General features: G+C 44.2%; 1 long non-coding RNA gene across 1 annotated transcript in view; it reads right to left on the bottom strand.

The window, feature by feature from the left end:
• Nucleotides 1-1,075: 1,075 nt before the first annotated feature.
• The window catches only part of LOC108446832, a 4,983-nt gene continuing 887 nt past the window's right edge, over nt 1,076-5,171 (bottom strand). The window contains exons 2-3 of the long non-coding RNA XR_001862145.1: nt 4,118-4,162; nt 1,076-1,276 (exon numbers count right to left, since the gene is read on the bottom strand). This is a non-coding gene — a long non-coding RNA (uncharacterized LOC108446832). The remainder of the gene's footprint in view (nt 1,277-4,117; nt 4,163-5,171) is intronic.

Here is a 5,171-nt window from a genome sequence, read left to right as displayed (position 1 = left end):
TTTTTTTCCTTGTAATTACTTTAGATATTAATCAAAATGCAAGAAACATTTTTTTGTCCTGCTTTATACAGGACAAAAACTGGGGGTTGCTTCAAAGAGAAGCCATAATTCAGAAAATAGATGGCTCAAACTTTCTCCCATGCAATGGGTGCAATAAGTCTTTGAGTGCTAAAAACCACTACAGCCACACAGGTTTTATTTTTAAACTTTTTTTTTGTTGCCTACTTTCATTAGTGTATAAGCTGCTGCTGTGAATCCTTAACAGAGTTTAAATAATTTTAAAAGTCTGTTCCTGATTTAAGAGAAGTTCCCTGCAAAATACCACAGTGATCTTGGTGACTGAGATGATAGATAAAACATGGATATTAAAAAAAATAAAGAACATGTAGGAACCCTCCTGAGATAACACCATGGTCGTGTGTGGAAATACTGACTGCAGTTTATTATAATTAAGGTTTAATTTCAACACCCACGTGTTTGTTGGTATTGTCCTTTCTAAGTGCTGTTATACAAACAAAAAAACAAACAAACAAACTGCTGGATTCTGCACCTGGGATGGGGCAACCCTGGATGTACAGACAGGCTGGGGAACGAGATGCTGGAAAGCAGTGCCGTGCAAAGGGACCTGGGGGTCCTGGTCGATGGCAAGTTGGATATGAGTCAGCAGTGCCCTGGCAGCCAGGAGGGCCACCTGTGTCCTGAGGGGCATTAGGCACAGCATCACCAGCTGGGCAGGGGAGGGGATTGCCCTGCTCTGCTCTGCACTGGTGCAGCTTCATCTCAAGTCCTGGGGGCAGTTTGGGTGCCACAATTAAGAAAGATACAGAGCTATTAGAGAGAGTCCAAAGGAGGGCAACAAAGATGACAAAAGGCCTTGAGTGGAAGCCATACAAGGAGTGACTGAGGTCACTTGGTCTGTTCAGCCTGGAGGAGACTGAGGGGAGACCTCACTGCAGTTACAGCTTCCTCGTGAGGAGGGACAGGCACTGATCTCTTCTCTGTGGTGACCAGTGACAGGACCTGAGGGATTGGCCTGAAGTTGTGTCAGGGGAGGTTTAGGTTGGACATTAGAATAAAGTTCTTCCCCCAGAGGATGGTTGGGCACTGGAACAGGCTCCCCAGGGAAGTGGTCACAGCCCCAAGCCTGACAGTTCAAGAAGCATCTGGACAGCACTCTCAGGCACAGGGTGTGACTCTTGGGGTGTCCTGTGCAAAGCCAGGAGTTGGACTCGATGATCCTGATGAGTCCCCTCCAACTCAGCGTAGTTCTGTGATTCTGTAAACAGTGTTAAGAGAGGAGAGAAAGTTAATCTGAGTGTGTAAAAATGCATCAATTTTCATCAGAGACACTCTCTAGAAGCAGCATGATCTAAGGTTTAAATAGAATGTTTAGAATAAACAGCTCTTGAGTAATAGTCCTAGCTCTGCCACTAACACTCTGCCCAAGGGAAATTATTTTACATCTATAAAATGGAAATGATAGCTACTAACCTGCTTTACAGGAGATTTGCAAAGATAAACTAGTTAATGTTTGTGCAATATTTTCAACATGCAAAGTGCCATAAAGCTCCATGAAATATTATCTCAGCCCGTGCTTTAAAACCTGAGTGAGGAGTCATAGAATACAAACTACAATGCAAAATACAGTCAACAATCTCAAACACCATGCAAAATCCAAGCAAACCAGATTGTAAAACCACGCTAATTCATCTCTATTTAATTTCTTCTCTTCCACTGAAGGGCCTGCCCTTTAAAATCACTTTCACAACATGCAGAGAAGAGCTGCATTGCCATTGAGGAATGGTTGCTGATGAATTTTTTTTGAGGGGCAAATGACCCACTCTTGGTGGATAATGAAAAGCAAGACTTTTTTTTCATGTAAGGAAATGATCCAGCAGCAGGGATTTTTTTACTCTTGAGAGGATTTTGAAACTCTATTCTGTTTTGAGGGAATGTGGAAGAGATAGGAGAACTAATCCTGCTTTTTCCACTCATAAGGAAATCAGTTATTCATCCTCTTACAGCTACTCCTCTCCATGTGTGGCAAAGTAACCAACTCAGTGGTGCAGGCAAGTGGTGGTGAGCAACTGCAGTCAAATTCTGTAATCCAGAAGTATCTTCACGTGAAAGAACTACCAGATTCCATGATCTTCATAGGTCAGCATGTTTATGCTTAATATATAGAAGACAAGATACATATATATGTACATACTATAAAGCAAGCAAATCAAAAGAAAGCTGAAGACAGATGTTGCATTTAGTATTTTCACTACGAACTATCAATTTAAAAATTGGTGATCAAAAGGCTGGCCTTTGTTCCATGATCTTTGATCCACGCACACATGCAGCCAGTAATAAAAGTTTTGCAACATGAATATTGCATGCCCTTAGTAAAATTCATGTTAGCTTCAAAGGAGTTATACCAAAGGCAGTCACTGGATATGTGACCAGCTGGTTAGGGAAAATGTAACGTTTGACATTTCAGAACCATTTCAGAAATTGCTCAGTTGTGTAAAAAAGGCCTGAAATTCCTGCCTGTGGTAAGTTTCTCAAACTTCAGTCTTAAGAGTTCCTTTACATGTCTCATGACCTTGGCAAGCAGAGCACAATGCCACAAAAGTAACACATTTGTGCTCACAAAGGTGGGAGGACAGAATTTATGGCAGCTTGCCGTGCAGCCCCTTCAGCAGTGCTGCACTGCCAGCAGCAGATGAGAGTCTCCTGTAGTGGATATCTGCAGTGTGGGAAAAAAATTTAAAGGGGAATTTGCCTAGTCTCCCCTTGCTCACCATGTCAGCAATGAAGGAGGAGTTCAGTTGGGATTGAATACTTGAATTTATGTGCATTTATGTAAGAGCAGTACGTGATGGGAGGGTGAAGCAAGTAAGAAATGTTCCTGCTCAGTATAGCCGGTAGAATCACAAAAATTCTGCAAAGCAAGTATTTGTTCTTTAGCATGTTAGGACAAGATCTGGACCAGTTTCTCCACTGAATTCATATGCAAAAATGTTTTCTTTTTTTTCCTATGTTTAGTTTAGTTTTCATTTGTCACTTTGAACCCTTTCTTCTTCTAGATTTTAAAAACTCTATTGCCTTCTACATTGGTAGCTTGACACCCAATGTGCATGTCTAGGGTCACATTTTTATTTAGTATTTACATACTGAACTGATTTGAAGGTCATTTATTGGTTGTCTTAATTGCATTTCCTTTATCATAATGCAAGCTGTAATCATCAGTGTGTGCTGAGGATGCTTTGCAAATATTCCCTCCCTAGAAGCTGATTTCTTTTCCCTAGGTCTCTCTCACTTTTAAAGATCCTCCTATTTGTCTAAATAAATGAAAATGAGCCATATACACATAGTGTTTATGAAGTTGCACTGAGTGAGAATCTTTCAAGCCAGTTTGTATTAATATTGTATTGTAAGTTCAGGTTCTGTCCTCACTTACAGCCATGAAACCAATCATATGGATAGAGTTCCTCGGATGTTATTAATGTCTGAGTTTACTTCAAAGTACATCTTTCACATTATTTACAAAATGTAATTGAACAGAATGTCAGCTACAGCATATGAAAGCTGTCTTGTAATGCAACTCATCCTAATAAATGATTACAGGCCTGTAGGGTGATACATGGTTAAAGGCATGCGGTCAGGCATTGGGCTTTGGGCTAGGATGTGTAAAGGGGATGGTAGTTTTCTTTACCTAGTTAGGACAGTGACTAGTTAAACTATCAGAAAAAAAAGAGATTTTACAGAGGAAATTGACTGGTAGGAGAATGGCAATGTATCTCTTAGAGGAACATGCATAACAGAGGAAAGTCAAGGTACACTCAGTGGCTATTTTGCAATCTGTTGTGTTCCGATACCCTGTAATAGATGCAGGTGTTTAGCATGGAACTTCCCAAAATTCATGTCATTACTGACTTTAGTTCTGGAATTCCCACTTAATCACAGTAGTTTTAAGTCTTCATATCCTATTGACTGTGTAACCCAAGCCTTCACAAGAGCTTTATGAAGAAATTAGCACCAGTGTTCAGCAAGTTTGAATGTTGAATCACGATTTACTCCGAGAAACCCCAGCCCAGACAAGTGGCACTTCTGTGTCCTATTTACATACCTGAGTGACAAGACAGTGCTTCCTCCCACTTTCCAAAGAAACAGCCTGTTAAAAAAACGATAAGAATATTTTAATGAATACTGAATAGCTTGGGCTTTCCTCTTGGGGGAAAGGACCACCACACCGGTACTATTTTGCTTAATGTCTGTGGAAGTACTTGGAGCACCTCGAGAACACTTGTGTTATTTTGTGTTTATTAAGTAACTTGCTACGCGGAGCAGCGAGCACTTTCTCACTGCTGGTGGCAGGGGAATAGAAGCAGTATGGGCAGACACGGACCCTGTCATCCGTGTTGTAAATAAGCACCAAAACCTCACTGTTTCATTCCACGCACACACTTGGCCTTACAAGTATTGGGAGCAAAATGACAGAACAAGAGCAGGACTACCCGCAGAGGCCGAGTGAGCTCCGCTGATTTCGGGCGGCAGAAACAAGGCTGGAGCCCCGGAGATGCGCCTCTGGGGAGTGGATTGAACCTCCGGAGCGGCTCAGCTGCTCCCCAGTAAAATGCTGAGAGTTCTCCCTTGCCCGGCACAACTTTCCCTGATGAACGGGACGGGACGGGACAGCGCTTCTGGCGCAAACGCGCCCGGGACACCCGCACTGCTGTAAACCTCTGCTTCCCCACCACTCCCGGGCGGGGACACACGGGAAGGCAGAAGCTACGTTAGGGCCACGCCGCTCCTTCGCGAGCAGTGGCGCAAACGCACGCTTATGCCTTTGGCAGCTACCGGGCAGAAGCTGCCGGGAAGTAGAAAATCCACACATACACACCCCTCCCAGCAAGGAGGAACGGCTAAACTATCTCATCACCACTCCCACCTCCTCTCATCCTATATTCCGGGACAGGTGGAGGACCCGCCCCTTCTCCACCTGGGCGGGGAAGGAGCTGCGGGTTTCCCCTCCCCTCTCCTCCTTGCCCCCTCCCCATCCTCCTCCTCCTTGGCGTCCCCAGAGGGAGCCCCTGCGCTCCGCGACCGAGTGGAGAGCGCAGCCGGGCGCACCCCGTCCCACAGCCGGCTCCAGCCGCTCCCCCAGGCCCTGCGCCCCCCGC

Source organism: Corvus brachyrhynchos, unplaced genomic scaffold (genome assembly GCF_000691975.1).
Source record: "Corvus brachyrhynchos isolate BGI_N302 unplaced genomic scaffold, ASM69197v1 scaffold94, whole genome shotgun sequence".
NCBI classification, from domain to species: Eukaryota; Metazoa; Chordata; class Aves; order Passeriformes; family Corvidae; genus Corvus; species Corvus brachyrhynchos.
This window is presented reverse-complemented; position numbering and strand designations above follow the sequence as displayed.